The 18803-nt window shown below is 41.9% G+C and overlaps 1 protein-coding gene and 1 long non-coding RNA gene across 2 annotated transcripts in view; one reads left to right on the plus strand and one right to left on the minus strand.

The window, feature by feature from the left end:
• Positions 1-18803, minus strand: part of LOC144329008 (uncharacterized) — a 41703-nt gene that overhangs the window by 5270 nt on the left and 17630 nt on the right. The gene's annotated exons all lie outside the window — the stretch shown is intronic.
• WNT5B (Wnt family member 5B) overlaps positions 17352-18803 on the plus strand; it is a 130959-nt gene continuing 129507 nt past the window's right edge. Inside the window, exon 1 of the mRNA XM_028745554.2 lies at positions 17352-17585. The gene's annotated coding sequence lies outside the window, so the exon portion shown is untranslated. The remainder of the gene's footprint in view (positions 17586-18803) is intronic.

An 18803-nucleotide genomic window follows, 5' to 3' on the forward strand; every position in this document is an offset into this window, starting at 1 on the left:
TTTGCTTCTCCTCTGGCTGCATCTGTCCAACCAGCCTGGTTGGAATTCCTATTGGCTGATTGGTATGACCAATCACAAAAATACACTCATTTCCTATTGCCTTTTATGGGAGACAAAGAGCTATATTTCCTTCCATTTATAATTGACAAACAAGTATTAATATATCTTTACATGTGTCTCAACAAGGAATCTTAATTACCAGCTCACCTCTTTGCCCTCCTTGCCCTATTGCCTTCTAAAACAAATGGTTAATCTTAAATTTTTATCTTGAACAGATGTCAGAGACCTTGGGTTCATATTCTCATGCATCATCAATGAAATATCTCCTTTTGGAGGTCTTTAAACAAATGTCTGACAACCATATATATCAGAACTGCTCGGATGGCGTCTCATTTCTGGCAGGGAGCTAGGCTCATCTGCCCCCCTGGTCTCCTACAGCAATATGACTCTATGAAATAAGAATTTAACATTTCTTTCTTTCTAGATCCTTTGCATAATTACATTTAAACCAATATATTTCATACATTATCATAGGTAACCTTTTAAAAGAATAAAGCTTCTCAAAGTAAAAAGGAAGGAACTCAGTAAAAAACAGCTTTTAAAAGGAACCTCTTCAGTTCACCCCCCCCTTTCACCCTCCTTTCCAGCCTCAAAATAGAATAGGAAGAAGCTTCTTCTTCCCCAGCCAAGCCAGTTGCCTTTCCCAACATTTATTGCTCTTTTTAACTCTCTCAGTTTAAGAAAGAAACAGTTTTAAAAGACTTCCCAAAAATGCTTTAAAAAGACTTCCCAAAAAGCCTCTCTTTCTGCCAGCTAGATGCTTCTCCATTTGGTCTTGGCCTTTTAACCTTAGAAAGAAGATCTGGCTCAAGTTTAAGGCACATGGTTTTATTTTCCGTAACCTTGCTCTTTAACCTGTAATTCCAGCTTTTATGACTTTGAGAATTGTTTTCTGCTATAAATCAAAGGGGGGCCCCTTGTCTTAGGAGAATGGCCAAGGTTTTCTCTATAAACAGTTGGCCTTCTTGCCTGGCATGAAACATTTGAAAATCTAAGCCCATTTAATTTAGGAACCTGATCAAATATAAGCCAATATATGCCTTGATTAAAAATGCAGTCTATATTCAGATGCCACATTCCCCCCTTTCAAGCTCAAGGACCTGGCTACAAAGCGTCCTTGATAGCTTGATCTTCCTAAGTTAAAGCTCTGTATAGGGCCATGATATGAGGTAGAGTTTCATTCGAAATCATCTTGCTAATTGTACGTCTAAAACATGAGATGATACATGGCATCATACATAAAACCATTATTACTACCGTCAAGAAAAACAAGCAAGACAATAGTATCCCTTTGAGTCCTGTGACATTAAGTAACCAATTGGTGAGCCATCCCATATCCCATCCTTCCCATGTTTATACTGGGACATGTGCTATATTCTCCATCTTTGTAGCCAACACACGGATTGCCTCACCATTATCAGAAATGTTAAAGCAACAGGCATTCCCTGTCAAGTTCAAGACTCCACATAGGCCTCCCTGCTTGGCAAGTCATCCAACTGTCGTGCAATAAATCTCAAACTCTGGGCCGTTGCATTGGTTACAAGTTCCACTACTGCTTGTAATTGAATTATTCTGTTTAGATTATAAATAGGATCCCATGCCCCTTGTATGAGCTCACCAGGATTCCAGGAGGCAGGATCATAATAGGCTATAATGCGCTCTGGTGGCCAATCATTAGTACCGCTCCAACTTTGGGTACTTCCTCCTGCTATACGAGAAATATCAGCATTCCTTCGTGTTCGCTTAGCTGAACTAGTGGGCAAATCCACATTGGTGGTAATACCCATCCCAGGAAACAAGTCCCACTCCATTTGGAAGGGAGTTTCTTGTATGCCCATTCTCCACATATCCACCACAACCATCGGGTCTGAGGTTTTTTTTTTTGGTATGTGGAGTGTATAAGGCGAAATATCAAAAGGGGTATAGAGTTCACAGTGCAGTATGTTAGATTGCCTTTCTCTGTCACAGTTATGTTCCATACCACTTTCCATGCATGAATAAAAGGAGGTGCACAGGGCAAGGTATTCCGAGTTCGATAGGTAGTACCGTGTGCCCAGGTATGACTATTCTTAATATAATCCCAAGTATAGTGACAATGAGAAGAGCCTATCATGGTAGAATCAGCTGCATCTGATGATTTATGTACACAGAATTCCCCTTGTACAGGTATAGTTGAGTTCCATCCGGGGAAATTCTGTACTTCTGTTTGGTGTGGCATTTCGCTTACCATACCAATGGCATTTAATGGTATCAGTAATAAGGGCATACCTCCCTCTGAATCATCTGGCCCAAGAGAGCAAACAAGGCAATTGGTCCTATTTGCCACATTGCCTACCATTTCAGCTAAACCTACCCACATATTGTGGTCATAGCTGAATCCATATTTAGCAAATCTGGTCAGATTCAAGGACCCTTCCCCTTACCAAGGGATCAGGATTAATAATAAAATCATGTTGATGTCTAGCATATGCATTCCTTCCACAAAAGATTACCTTATTGTGATAGCATAAAACTATTAGTCCCAATATAATTCCCCCAGTGACAGAAATGGGGAACCACCAAGACCAAAACATATATCCCAAGGATCCCCAATGTGTAATATCTCTGATAATTGTTCCACAAGGGGGCAGTCAATCAATTGTATAAGAGAATCTTCCCTTTCACAATCGCTGGTTCAGATGCTCCTCAAGCTTCAGGCGTGCGCAGGTCAGCCAGCTTCCAAGTTGTGGCTGCAGCAGGCCGGTCGTCTAATGTTGCCCGTGACCTAGCCCGTTCCCCGTAGGGCTAGGTACAGGGGTTTTTGGAGAGAGTCAGTTTTAAAGGATTAGAGGGGTCACCTTTGCACGTCCAACTGCCTTCAGACTTCTTCAAACGAGAGTGATGAATCCAGGGGGTCACCTCAGCTACCTTCACCGCTGTTGGAGTAGAAAGCAAGACGGTGTAAGGTCTACGCCACTTAGGTGCAAGTGGATCACGTTTTCCACTCTTTCACCCATATGCTATGCCAGCCTGGAGCTGATGAATCGGCTTGGCAATGCTGCACGGCGTGTGCTTGAGGGCCCACCTGTTAAGAAAAAAAAACAACAACAAACAAACAAACACGGGAGAGAGACAAAAACACGGGAGAGAGATTGCACTTATCCCTGTGTCACATGGTCTCCTATTTGTTTGAGGTCAGTTGGAATATCCTGAACAAAGGAGGGCGGCCTCCCATACAGGAGCTCAAAAGGTGACAACTTAAGTCTTTTTGTGGGTGCGCACCGAACACGAAACAGTGTTATGGGTAACACATCTACCCTCCTGAGACTTTAGACATATTAGTGGGCTTCTGGCATGCCCTGCAAATACCTTGCACAAGCGTCTGGCGGTAGGTGGTAAGTCTGGCCAGGTGAATCGCATTGTTTGGATCCCAATTAGGATCTTCCAAGGGATAGTTGTCCTGGAGATGACGGTCAATATTATAAATATTTCCCACTCTGGCCTGCTCACGCAAATATATCTGTACCTTTTTAATTACGTCTCTCCTTTCCTCAGTGGTGAAGAGAGTATTCAGGAGCTGGCGACAATCTGTCCAAGTAGGACTATGAGTATTTTACTATTGAAGTCACCAAGTCCATCATAGCCTGAGGTTTTTCTGCGAAAGATGGGGCGTTTTCCAATTCATCAGACTGTAGTTGTGAATGGAATACATTGCAGGGTCGAAGTTCGAGGTGGCCGTGGTCCAGGTTGCCCATTAACCAGCACAGGCTCCTCAAGTGCATCAAATACTCTTCTAAGAGGGGCTACTACGTGACCTTTTTCTTCACTTTGCTCTAGGGGCCTCAAATCATAGGGGATGGTATCTGTCCCAAGGCGTTCTTTTGGCAGCTCTATACGCCTAGCTGTATTGCTTGCTGACCGATTAAGGTCTCCCTGTAACTTCTGTAATAATAGATGTACAGGGGTTTAGGGTAGGCAATCAGTTGTTCCACTAAAGGAGACTGTAGATGGAGTTCTACTGGGACTCACAGGTGGAATAACCACTTCTGCTTGGGCTTCATTATAGGACTCCAATGCCTCCTGAAGATATTTATCATAATCTATCAAGGAATCAAGTTCTATGACTCCACCCCCATTATTCATTCCACTTTCTTGCCTTGGGGTTACAACTGGTGGAGGGTTTGAATTTGTTTGGCAAGATTCCTTTCCTAGCTTTGGCTTTTACAGCCAATAATTTGCATCGTTGGACTTTGCATTCCCTTATCCATGGAGGATTTTTATTTAATGTGCTCAGCCAGGAATCTATATATGAAAATTGTTCTGGGCACCCTCCAGTTTCTTTGGTGATGTTAGACCAAAGTTTGCTTACTAAATTTATATCAAAGGTTCCTTGAAATGGCCATTCAGTATTTTGTTTTGGCCATTCTAGTTCACATAACGTTCTCAAGCGCCCTGGCGTCATTTTGACTCCATATGCCCCTGAGAAGGCTTTCTTAAAATTATTTAACATACATTCAAGAGGTGTATTTCCCCCTTTGAACCCCCAATTCCCATTGTATGGCCCTGTGAAGTATCCACTCAGTCACTCACACACACACCTTACTGGGAAACGAAGTAGCACTCACTCCACACTTAGGTCAGCTACACATTGTACTTTCTCACACATGCAATGCGCAAGATACTTCAACCACACTCTACCTCCCAATCTTCCCTTTTCCCTACACCAGATCACCATCTGATGTACCCAGCCACCTAGCGTACTCAGTTCCCCTTTACTGAGACGCAGAAGTTTGATCAGGACTTCTCTTCCTCCCAATTAATTGGAGGGCCAAAACCCTTTAGTGCACTTACCCTTAGCTGGTTCCGTTTCCCCCCGGTCCGTCGCCGTCGGTGGGCAGGGTATCAGACAGACGAGACTGCTGCGTTCCCCTGGAAAAAAATTTTCCATTGCGCGCTGAGTAGGCAGTGAGTGATCCTCTGTCTTGTACCCTGCTCAGTAGGCGAAGGGGCTGCGTTCCAGCAGACCACTTATCCGAGTCGCAGGCACCATAAAATGTAGCACCCTGCTTGTGGTTAACGCTTAGCTGGAATGAAATATTCAACGCAGCAACAGAGAAATTAAAATAATAATTTATTTGTCAGACAAATAAATGTGAGGCACAGTGGTATATGATTACCAAGCTCTGGCCTGGCCTCCTGCCATTATGGCCAGCACTTATATTTCCTTAATCCAGCCCCCTTTGCTTCTCCTCTGGCTGCATCTGTCCAACCAGCCTGGTTGGAATTCCTATTGGCTGATTGGTATGACCAATCACAAAAATACACTCATTTCCTATTGCCTTTTATGGGAGACAAAGAGCTATATTTCCTTCCATTTATAATTGACAAACAAGTATTAATATATCTTTACATGTGTCTCAACAAGGAATCTTAATTACCAGCTCACCTCTTTGCCCTCCTTGCCCTATTGCCTTCTAAAACAAATGGTTAATCTTAAATTTTTATCTTGAACAGATGTCAGAGACCTTGGGTTCATATTCTCATGCATCATCAATGAAATATCTCCTTTTGGAGGTCTTTAAACAAATGTCTGACAACCATATATATCAGAACTGCTCGGATGGCGTCTCATTTCTGGCAGGGAGCTAGGCTCATCTGCCCCCCTGGTCTCCTACAGCAATATGACTCTATGAAATAAGAATTTAACATTTCTTTCTTTCTAGATCCTTTGCATAATTACATTTAAACCAATATATTTCATACATTATCATAGGTAACCTTTTAAAAGAATAAAGCTTCTCAAAGTAAAAAGGAAGGAACTCAGTAAAAAACAGCTTTTAAAAGGAACCTCTTCAGTTCACCCCCCCCTTTCACCCTCCTTTCCAGCCTCAAAATAGAATAGGAAGAAGCTTCTTCTTCCCCAGCCAAGCCAGTTGCCTTTCCCAACATTTATTGCTCTTTTTAACTCTCTCAGTTTAAGAAAGAAACAGTTTTAAAAGACTTCCCAAAAATGCTTTAAAAAGACTTCCCAAAAAGCCTCTCTTTCTGCCAGCTAGATGCTTCTCCATTTGGTCTTGGCCTTTTAACCTTAGAAAGAAGATCTGGCTCAAGTTTAAGGCACATGGTTTTATTTTCCGTAACCTTGCTCTTTAACCTGTAATTCCAGCTTTTATGACTTTGAGAATTGTTTTCTGCTATAAATCAAAGGGGGGCCCCTTGTCTTAGGAGAATGGCCAAGGTTTTCTCTATAAACAGTTGGCCTTCTTGCCTGGCATGAAACATTTGAAAATCTAAGCCCATTTAATTTAGGAACCTGATCAAATATAAGCCAATATATGCCTTGATTAAAAATGCAGTCTATATTCAGATGCCACAATATTGCTTTCACTTAAAAAAAATGCCAAACTCTCAAAATCCAAAACCGAATGAAATGGTTAGAGTGTGTGCTATCATATACCATTTGGGTCTTCTCGGTGTATTTTAGAAGATCACTGTGAAATATGTAGTATGGGAGTTTTAGGCATCTGTTTTTCTCTATTCTAACATTCAGGGAGCATTCTGTTTTGGAAAATTATTATATCTGAAACACTAAGTTAATGGAACACTGATTTCCTCCTATCTCACACCTCTATGTTAGCAACCTAGCATGGGTTCGTGGAGTGACCTGAGTGAAAATGTCAAAACAGTTGGAGCTAGAAGGTGCTACTTCAGAGAACTAAGCAGTAATAGTCATGGAAAACAGGAAGTTCTTGATTTAATAACACTGCCCCTAGTGGTGGGAGTGGAATTGGGAAGTCAGGCAATTGGTGGCTGAGAGCTGCCAGAATTGACAAGACAAAACTCTTCTCATGCCAATCACTCAGTCTTGTCAGTGCAGCAGGTGCTGTTTTTATAATACAATATTTTTTAACTTTTTTCCATTTGTAGAGGAAAGCCGTTATCCTTCTGAACAAAATGGCTGTGTCTGTTGACCTTTTTTAAAAAATAAAATAAAAGCATTTCCAAACTTTTTAGTGTCAAAAGCGTAAACATAAGAATACTGACTTTTTTCAGTGTGTGTGGCGAGTGCTGTAACCCTGTCATCATTGGTATTTTCCCTTTCCTTTTTCAGGGGTATATTTTTTATTTTTTATTTTCCTGTTTTGTTCTCTGCTTGTCAATTATTGTCTGTGTGGTCCTCTGGCTGGGACAATTACCGACAATGTGTGTCTGTTGTCCAGTTTTAAATAAAAAAAAAGATAGAAGTAGAAATGAAAAAAGTTGTGTATTAAAAATATAAAAAATTAAATGTATCATCCAAAGGAATTCAAAATATGAAAAGGCAAAGTTCTGGACAACTCCTCCCAGTTTTATAAGGAAATGGATTTTTTAGGATCAAGGTACCTTTCAATTGCCTTTGACAGACCAAGGAAGACCAAACCAGTGTGGCCTTCTTAGCAATGTTATTAACTCCTGATTTTATCCCTCTCCCAATACTGTAATGTATGGATGACCTTTCAAAAACAGGAAGGGGCAGCATTAGAAACTACTTTTTCCATTGATATCTCTGGGGCTTTAATACTGCAAATTTAAATAGAAGGGATGCATTGCAGCATTTTTGCACACTCTTTTAGTCTCTATTTTTTACACACAAACTACTTAGTATTTCTTAATGCACCTTCATTTATGTCAGTCCCAGTTTATTTGTGTGTGGTTATTTTGTATGTACCCACTTTTGAAAATGTGCATTCAGAATCTTACAACAAAGGGCTTGCCATTCTTTTCTGCACCAGTGGGATGGAAACTTTTGAATTTACATTTAAAGGGTATGGCCAACATAAATCTGCATATCATAAATACTGTTGCTACTAGCCATATCTTAATTTATTTTACATGAATGTACCTTTTTTAAAAATCCTGGTAAATTTGGGGGATATCAGTAACCCTTTCAGTTTGAGGTTACCAATGTTCCTGTGCTGCTGTCTATTTAATTCATTGTCCATTGCTGCAGCAGAAGTCAAAGTTGAGAATGCTGGGATACATTTTTGTTAATATGGGATATAAATATTAAGCCAAGCTTAATTGATATTCTTCCTTTAATTTGTTTTTTAGACATCTTTCATGGCTAAATCATTTCTCTCAATCATTTCCACCTGGTAAACCTGGGTTTCCCAAACTTGAGTCTCCAGCTGTTTTGGGACTACAACTCTCATAATCCCTAGCTAGCAGGACCAGTGGTCAGAGATGATGGAAAATGTAGTCCAAAACAGCTGGAAGCCAAAGTTTGGGAAACCCTGCTGAGTGAACCCAGGATTTGGCTTAATACTGGTTTCAGTGGGCACCTCCTAAATACAAATAGTTCACAGGTGTTGCTTTGCTCAGCTAGTCTTCTGTCCTTCAGTGATATTTGGTATGCTAGATCTAAGCTTATTTATGCATATCAAAAGTTCGTGTTCTTCTTTAGGTTCCATGTAAGTAAATGGAGTTGTATCCAGAAGACACTATTATCAACTGGCATGACTTAAAGCTGATGTAACATCATGTTCATTCATCCCTGCCAGGACAGTATTGCTACTTCCCTCTCATTTACCTCATGCTGAATTTAGATCACCAGGATCCATTTTAACAAATTTTTCGTGAAGGCAGCACAGCGGGCTGTCAAAGGGAGTGAAAAATTGTAGGATGTCCCCAACACACACACACACACACACACACACACAACCCTCTCACGCATACACTACAGAAAGTGATCTTTTACTACTCAGAAAGTGATGTGTTGCACTTTAACAGAGGAGGAGATGAGCTTTGCATATATAGTCTGGCATACTTTGAGTTCCTTCTGGAAGGAGCAGCAGCGGGAGATAATAGATGTCTGTGATGCAAGTGCGCACGCTGCCTTCAACTTGTATGTGTTTTATTGATGGAGTCATGTTACTGACAGGATAATGAATTGCAAAGAAATTGTGTTATATATTCAACTTTGCCTTGATAATATAAACACTTTTGTTCAGTTTTTTTTCTTTCCTTTTTTTTTATTCACAAACTAAGTTCATGAGGAAATTATAAAATTATTTAAAAATGGTGCTGTCTGCTTGTTGTTTTTAATTGCCTTTTAACCTTCCTCTTGCCACACTTCCTTCCGTACCCTCATGTGTAGTTGCTACACTGACTCTAAGGATAAGATCATAAGAAGAGCCTGCTGGATATGTAGCCTAGCATCCTGTTCTCACAGCGGTCAGCCAGATACCAATCGAAGCCCGCATTCAGGACATGAACACAACAGCACTCTCCTTCTGATGCCCAGCAACTGGTGTGCAGAGGCATATTGCCTCCAGCAGTGGAAATAGAGCATAGTTGTCACAGGTAGTAGCTGTTGATAACCTTATTGGTTAATTTGTCTTGTCTAATCCAAGGATGTGTTGTGTTTCTATAGAACTGTCAAAGGAGGGAATTGCAGCATTTGAGGACATGAACATCTCTCTTGGTACTGTCACAGTTGTCACATGACACATATTTAAAGTTCTTCTGGTTAACCATAGAGCTCCATAATTATTTTTCTTCCTTTTTTGATGCTGGTTGGACCTCTACTTCCCTGCCTCCATCTAGAAAAGTCCCAAGTTACTTTTTTCCTTTTAGTACAATAAAAGAGATGCTCAGGATGGCATATCCAGTATACATGCATATCTACAGAAGTATATAAAGGTTTGGTTTTCTTTCACTGTACTCCCAACCATCCATGCTACAATGCCCTGCCATGTGGTACAAAGCGTCCTGCTCATCTCCCCCCTTGCCGTCAAAAAAACACACAAAAAAACTTGCCAGCAATGTTCTGCCATTTCAGGTTCATTTCTTATTTTTAAATTCATTCTACTTTGATTATTGTGCATTTCACATCTTTGCATTCAAGGAAATTACATAAAGGCTTTGTTTTTGTTTTTTTCAGATTCAGTAAACCTGAAAATTATTATGACCTGATCTAAATAATTTATCCATTCATTTAACTTGTAAGAAACAGTAAGTAGCTGATTTTAAGAAAAGAAAACTAGCAAAACTGGCTTTTCACCATACAAGACAGCTTTTTTGCTTCCCTTGCTTAGAGATGCATCCTTTCTCATGGCAAGTCCTATAATGCACCACTGCTTAATGCCCATCAGGTTCATCTGCTGGCCTGGAAATTCCAGTGCCAGCCCATCTCTATCTGCAACAAGACACATTTAGGGGCTTCTTTAGAACTGGGACTCCAACAAAATTGCTCTTCATCTGATTCTCCAGCACTCCCTACAGTTTTAGCATCCAGGGCAATTGATCAATGTGAGCAGCAGTGCAGACTTTAAATCTCTGTTATAGTTTGTATTAGGAGATAATGACCTTAGCCTTAGAAGTTCATGTATGCTTATGCCAAGGATGAAGAACCTGAGGCCCTCCAGGTCATGCTGAATTTCAGCCCCAGATAGCATTGCCAGTCATCAGAGATGCTGGGATTTGTAATTCAACAGCATCTGGGGGGCCACAGGCTCCCCGTCTCAGCTTTGTAGGATTTTAATACCAATTTTTGTCAATGAAGCATGGGAAATGGCCTTAGGGGCTCAAAGAATCCTGCTGGAAACAGATCTATTGCCTTAATTCAATATCTTTTAGATTTATTCTGCAGATAGGGATCTCTGGGCTCACATCAGATCAGGGCTTGCTATGTTATCTCATAATTAATACCTCAGTTAGCTGGACAAAACTGTAAGTTAAATATAATGTTACATCTGAATGTGTCATTCAGAAAGCATGGGGGGTTGCAGTTTTCGGTGGCATGCCCTATCTGAACTCCTGAGCTGCTGAGGTTCAAGAGTCACAAATTCAGGAAGTGGTCAAAGCGTAACTTCATAAATGCCAAGGATTCTCTCCCTAGAACAGATGCCTGAGTCACAGCTTAGAGGGCCTGTAACAATAACATTGCTTATGCTAAACAGCAAAGGTGCCAAATCTCTTTCATGTATTATCAGGTTACCATTTATGTGCCGGGCAGTAAAAAGAGCGCAAGATGTCCTGTGTTGAGACATCTGTGCCTAAAACGGGGGGGAAATGAAACAGGCACGAGAATAACAGTGATTGAGTCTCTGGTATACACTCTAGTTGAATTTCTAATATTATATTCTCCCCCTGCCTGCCTCTCTGTGTCAAACCCTCAGGAGTCCTCAGGCCACACCCCTTCACAAGGCCTTTTTGTCTTGCTGGAATGTGCCTTTGAACTGTGGTGATGTCTTTTTTGCATAGGGGATGGGAAAATTGTGAGGTGGTGGGGAGAGAACCTCTGGCTTTTGTATTTCTGGAGCTGTACTGTACAAAGGTAAGAGTCACATCCATCACTCTGCCCACATTTGCCTCAGGTCAGGCCAACATGCAACCCTTTGAAGGTTGCTTATGAGGAAAAACAAAAGGTTCCCTACCATCACCAATGTTTTCCATTATATCATCGAATCCAGGCATAGGCAAACTTGCCCTCCATGTGTTTTGGGACTACAACTCCCATCATCCCTAGCTAACAGGACCCAAAACATCTGGAGGGCTGAGTTTGCCTATGCCTGATCTAATCTGCTCTCACCATGGGGAAAAATGGGAGAGTGGGTTAAGAAGAGTCTGCTGGATCAGGCCAATGGACCATTTAGTTCAGCATCCTGGTCTCACTGTGGCCACCCCAGATGCCTTTGGAAAACTTGCAAGCAGGACCCCAAGCTGTAGTTCCCAGCAATCACTATTCAGAAGCATTACCGTCTCCTACTGTAGAGGCAGAGCATAGCCCCCATCATGTGTTAAGGAGTTTCTGTACCACCTTACAACATCCAGTTTCAGCACAGTTTACAAAAAAAATAAAATACAGTAACAAAAAAAAGCATGCAATTGAAACCACAAAGGGCAATTAAAAGCAGTACTAAAAATCACAATCTCAAAGCAATTCAAAAGCCTCCCTGGAACAATAAGGTGTTTGCCTAGCATTTAAAAGATGAGCATTCCAAGTGCCTGACGAGAAATCCAGTGTCAGGACACCACAGCCTTATTATTATTATTTCATTATTCCATGTATAGACTGCTTACTATCTGAACCATATGTGCCCCCTTCCCAGTCATCCGTCACCTCACTTCAGACAGCAGGAGCACTTTGGGGATGCTATCATCAGATGGCTATCAGTGTACAGGCAGGCTGGTGCAGGAGCAGGCATTTCTTCAGGAACCAGCAGCCCCAATTCATGTAGGCCTTTATAGAAAAGCCACCAGCACCTTGAACTGGAAACCTTGATCAGAGGCCAGTGCCTCTTAGAGCACTCACTGGGGGGGCGGGGAGGGGGACATTTAAAGAGGCAATAGATACAATTTATCCCCATCCTCCTTAACCACGGATGACACAACAGTGCTGTGTTGGTTTCTTTTCATTCACAGGAGTCCTTATCTAGTATTTCTATGCTAAAAGGCACTGCAGCATTATCTCCATTGACATCATGATGGATAGCAACCTGCATATCTCACAGTTATTCATTAAGCTTGGAAATATAACCCAATGACTTAAAAGTACATTCTAGCAAAGCAATAGCAAGTTTCTTTGAGACAAGCCATTATCGCTGACACTGCAACTGCTTTCAGACACAATTCTTGTGCTATGAAGGAAGGAGAGAAACCACACCTTTTTATGTTTCTGTCACATCACCCATTTATTTGTGCTTGCTTCATCTGGCAATAATATCTGTGGGCCTTAGCCTATGAGTTTGGCGTTGGAAAAAAGCAAGTGTTATAAAACGATGTGTGTGGGTTTTGGTTTTTTTTTTAATAGTATAATAAACACACATCTAGGTGGCATATACTGGAAAAGCAGCAAGGAACTGCCAGTCTTTGCTGCCATCTCATAGTAAATGAATGGTACCATGATAGGGGTTGCTTGCTTACCCTGCTCTAGTTGCCAGGAGCATGATAATAGCAATGGATGCTGAATTTAGAGCTCCACTTACGCCATGAATTCATTATTGTGTCCAAGAGCCTGGGGAAGCAAAGTAGCAATGATTTGTGAAGTCCGTGTCCATGTGTAGGTTAGTTTCTACAGACACCATTCATCTCCGAGTGTACATGCCAGTTACACATTTTGGGGAGCCTTCAGACAACATACTATCAGTGGACTCCTCTTCCCTGTTCCCCCACTAGCCCATAACAGTATATTTTGCTCCCTGTCTATATTGGTCACTCTGTAAATGGCACCTTATTTATAGTTAAACATAGTATTAAAACATAATAAACATGTAAACTGTAGAAACAGAGCACTAAATGGGCACAAAAGAATCAGCAACATTTAATTCAAGACCAGATCAGCCTATAGTCACAATATAAGAATATAACAATATATGAGAGCTGGTGTGGTGTCATGGTCCAAATGTTGCACCAAGACTAGAGAGACTAGCTTTGGGAAGGTGATGTGAGAGCTCTAGGATCTTGGCAGAGCCTCACCCCTCCTTCCTAAAGCCCCTGCTTCCCTTAACCTGGCTTTAGGAAGGCACCACGATTTTAGCCTTACACACGGCATGATATTGCCAAGTCCGGCACTGCCCATCACTTGGTTTCTTCACATTTGTACAACTGAACGTGTGGCTTAGTTTCATTGGGGAAAAACATTGCAACTGATATGAAAAGTTATCTTGTGTTTCAGTCTTCATGCAAGCAAGTTAGGTAACTCTTGATGCTGTGGTCATCCAGTGGCAAACATGCATGTGTAAATTGAGCCAAAGTTGCCTAATCTTAGTGGGGGGGGGGGGAGGGAAAAAAAGATGATGACTTGGAGTGCTTCCCAAAAACATGCAGTTTACAAAAGCACCTCAGAAAAACCACACTGAATCAAACCGAGGTCCATCATACAGGCCATCTTCCTGTTGTAATAGTGGGCAACCAGATGCCTATGAGAAGCCCACAAACAGGACTTGAGTGCAACAGCACTCTCTCAACTTGTGATTCCCAACAACTAGTATTCAGAGACACACTGCCTCCAACAGTGTAGGTAATACACAGACATCATGGCTAGTAGCCACTGACCGCCTCATCCTCTATGAATTTGTATAAACTCATTTTAAAGCCGTCCAAGTTGATGGCCACTACATCTTGTGGGAGCAAATTCCAGATTTTAACTCTGCACTTGTAAATGTAACATGTAAATAATAAGTATGCTTGAATGGACGTTTGCAAACATCTGTTTGTTGCGTTTACATTTGTAGCTGTAGATTTAAAATCTCCTTAGGGTATACTTAACAGTGTAGTGTGTGACCATGTTTTTCCCCTTCACCAAGATTATCTTCATGCTGGAAAAACATTACATCTGTAGTAGCTCTTGGTTACCAATGGAATGTGTACAGTAAATGTTAATGCCAGCTAGTTTGGTCTATGTCTGAACTAGTAGCTTATTCTTAAAAGATAAGGTTGCTTAATGCTTTCAGTCATAACTTCACAAAACTGGTGGACTTCACTTCAACTCTTCGGGCTGCAATTTTCCCTTCTTATGTGCTTGCTAACATTTTGGAATTTTTTAGCAAGCCCTGGAGGCTATTTCTACAACCCAAGTCTAACAGCATTTGTGTATCAGCTGTAGCCATCCTTCTGGAGATGATGAGATGACCTAAGCTTAGATTAATGCTGAAAGACCAGGCCTGTGGCCTAAATCCTTGTGTGCAGGTTGAAGGAAAGGACATAACAGAATGTGGGAGGGGGTATATGTCAAAATGAAACAGAACAAAACTACGAATAAAGATGTTTCATGTTAAACTTAGCAATTTTTAAATATGTTCTTTGGTGTAAGTTTATTGGAGACCTGTTAGGTGACAAGTTACTAATCATTTTAAATGAATGAATGAATGAATGAATGAATGAATGATAGATGTTATGGTAAGTACGAAAGGTAGGGTTAAAGGACTCATGGAACAACAGTTCGGCAATATTAGCTGAGGTAAAGAGGGGGGATTAATTGGGTGGAATGGGTTTCAGGGGATTACTAGCTCTATTTGAATTCATTCCAAAATTCAGTTTACAACGAAATTGTTTTTTCTGTTCCTCCAATAAACACTCTAGTTTGGTGTTAGCCCTGGATAACGGTCAGAGAACTCCATGCTTAAATGGTTTGAGCACGTGATATAGCAAGGTAAACTGAGCATCCACACCACATGGCTTCCCCCAAAGAATCCTAGGAACTGTAGTTTGTTAAGGGTGAAAGGAACTGTATTCCTGTGAGGGTTGGCCTGCAGTTCCCAGGATTCCTTGGGGGAAGCCATGACTGTTAAAGTGGTTTAAATGTGCCCTAAATGCATGGCATGGATGTGACTAATCTTTGCCAACCAAGTGATGGTTTGGGCTGCAACTCCCATCAGTCACAGCAGTCTAAAACATCTGAAAGGCACCAATTTGGCACAGGCTGCAGTAAGACTGGTGAGTGATCTCAACTCAATAGTTGCCAAGTTTGTTTTCTTCAGGCTGCAGAGTGGGGAGGGCTAGACTGCCCCTTTCTCTTTTCTGCCTGGAGGGAGGCTAAAACTCCCTTTCTAATGCCAGAGACCTTCTTCAAATGGAACCACTCTTGCCTTTATAACGAACCAGTGTGAAGACTGAGTGACTCCCTCAAAGGGACACCTGTTGACTCAGGTTTTCCCCTTACGTGTGCAGAAAAGGACAAAGGAAAGGTTGTTCAGACAAGCTTACATTTTTAACACTGAATGAACCTTATCGCCAGCCCCTATTCCCTTTGCGGCTTGTTTACAGCCTGCTTATTTTGGGACTGGCTGTGTAGTCTGCCATTGAAGTGTAATAATTATTCTTAAAGCTAAAAATTGCACCAAGCAAGTCTTGAATGTCTGCCCACTTTGGGAATTAGGGACACTCTCTGCATGCTGATACACTTATTGCCGTTCAATGGTGTGTTTTGGCTTTGACTTTATTTGCCTTATTGTAACTGTGGAGATAATCAAGACAGACTGTTTACACAGCAACCCAGGGTTCACCAGAAGACTGCTGGATTGAGTCTCAGAAGGATCTCGCTGCTAGCAGAATTGCCAAAGTGATATTTTCTCTGGGTCCAAAACTCAAGAGAAAGGGAAACCTTTGTGCTGTGGTTCCCTTTTTAAATAATAATAATAATAATAATAATAATAATAATAATAATAATAATAATAATAATGGAAATGTCTGTTTTGGCAACTGCTGTGTTCCCAACCCTAGTGGGCCTTGGAGCATAAGCAAGATATTGTGGGGAACGGCCTTAGCTCAATGGTAAAGCATCTGCTTTGCAGGCACATGGTCCCAGGTTCAGTCCTCAACATTTCCAGATAGGACTAAGAATATCTCCTGTCTGAAGCATTGGGAAGCTGCTGCCAGTCAGTGTAGACTTTGTATAAGGAGCTTCCTAGGCTCCTCTCCCGTGTAGCAAGGAGAGTGGGACTGGGGGAGACTGCAGACAAGTTGGGAGTCAGACCCCTGAACTGCCAACTAAGGCCCAAAGATGTGCAGAAATTTGAAACCATCTTGGCAGCAGATAATTTTGGGAGATGGGGTTCAAAAGCTATTGCTGTGTTCTTAAGTGAATAATCTAAGACAAAAAAGGATGTTCACCTAGTTTATATGCGGCTCATTCAGAGGAAGCATACAGCATGTTCTTTGCATTATGGTACCTTCAGATCTTTGTGTGTGTTACTATATTGTCCCACACAGTTGCTTTGTACTAAAATGCCATACTTTGACAGCAGGAAACTCCCATGCAGAAATGCGCTCAGGATCTGCTTCTCTGAGCTCATTTGAATCTTGGCAGAATTAGCTTTCACTTTTGGGAACTTATTAAGGGAAAACAGCTTGGATGGGCATTACTTTTCAAAATGTATAGTAGGCTAAGACCCAACTTTTATAGTCAAGATATAGGGGTGAACCTCCACCTCTTTTTCTTCTTCCACTCCACCTTTTTCTTTCTGTGCATGGCAGCCATTTTGTCCTGGCACCCATGACACATATCTATATATTAGCATATTGAAAACAACAATACGCACACCAAAAAAGTCTCTCTCTGGCTCTGTTAGGAATTGAAAACGAAACCTAGAGGGGCTACCAAGCACTGAGTGCTATTTAATATCTAAACAGCTCTCCCAGCTTTCTGTTATTTGTTACTGCAGGCAGACTTCACAGTTCATTCCATTTGTATCAAGGTAAGGCCAAGAGTTAGGCCTCATTTATGCCATACCATACATTTAAAGACTGGCCACTTTAAACGAACAAGGCTTCACCCAATGCATCATGGGAGCTGTAGTTCATTAAGGGTTTATTTCCCTCACAGAGCTCTATTCTCAAGAGTTCCCTGAGAACAGGAACTGTCAAATCGCCCTGAAAAACAACTCTGTGAGGGGAATATTGGGGCCTCCTAGCAGCTCCCAGCACCCTTAAGAAACTTTGGTACCCAGGATTCTTTGGCAGTTAATGTGGTACAAAGGAGACACTATGAGCTGAAGGTTTAGGCAAGGCCTCAGACTATCACCTCTGTTGGAGCTTAAGAAGGAAATGAAGAGCAGAGCACAAAGGTATGTAATTTTTTTCTTTCTTTTGTTGTGTTAATGGTATATTCTGTGGTGCGGTGGGGGCGTGTTAGGAGAAATTCTCTGGGCCTAATTTCTCACTTCTGTGGTGGGCATGAGGTGCTCAAGGAAGTTTTGCTAAGTGGGTGGGGAGGTGCGTTAGCAAGGCCTACATTTCTGCTCTTGAATATGTTCTGTTTTTATACGCCCCAAGTACACTTGTAAAAGCACTTGGTTTGTGTGTTTGTTTATTTCTAAATCCCAGTTGCTGGAGCACTGTTACCAACACAGGGCAGTTGTCCTTTTTTCTTTTGAACGAGAGGGATTTGCGGCTTTAGCTTGCATGGTATTACACAGGGCCATTTAATTGTTTATCTTGACAATAGGTGTTCGTTGTGCGGAGCCAGTTAGCTGATTGTGTAAAGCCAGAGAGTTGTCTTTAGACACAGTGACCAGACCTGCACCCTCTCCCACAATATTAGAACTTGGGGGGTCATCCCAGTTACACTGATAGACAAAGCACATGAAGATTATTACTGTAAGAGGTGACGGCAGGCAAGGTGGTTAGAAAAAAGTAACATAAGAGCCTGTTGGATCAGGCCAATGCCCCATCTAATCCAGCACCCCATTCATTCAGTGATGAGCCAGATGCCTGGGGAAAACCAGAAAACAGGACCCCAGCACAAGAGCATGCTCTTCTTCTGGGGCTTCCATCAATTGATGTCTCTGACTATGGAGGCAGAACATAATGGGAAATGGCTCTATATCAGCTACAATGATTATATGAAGCTTCTAGGTTTAGAGGCAGTATACTACTGAATTCCAGTTGGTAAGGGAATTCCAGTTGCTGGGTAGGTTATTGCCTTCTTGCCCAGCTTCTGGGTCTGGATGCTAGATTAGATGAGTTCTTAAAGGTAAAGGTACCCCTGCCCGTACGGGCCAGTCTTGACAGACTCTGGGGTTGTGCGCCCATCTCACTTAAGAGGCCAGGGGCCAGCGCTGTCCGGAGACACTTCCGGGTCACGTGGCCAGCGTGACAAAGCTGCACCTGGCGAGCCAGTGCAGCACACGGAAACGCCGTTTACCTTCCCGCCAGTAAGCGGTCCCTATTTATCTACTTGTACCTGGGGGTGCTTTCGAACTGCTAGGTTGGCAGGCGCTGGGACCGAGCAACGGGAGCGCACCCCGCCGCGGGGATTCGAACCGCTGACCTTTCGATCGGCA

Source organism: Podarcis muralis, chromosome 10 (assembly GCF_964188315.1).
Source record: "Podarcis muralis chromosome 10, rPodMur119.hap1.1, whole genome shotgun sequence".
NCBI classification, from domain to species: Eukaryota; Metazoa; Chordata; class Lepidosauria; order Squamata; family Lacertidae; genus Podarcis; species Podarcis muralis.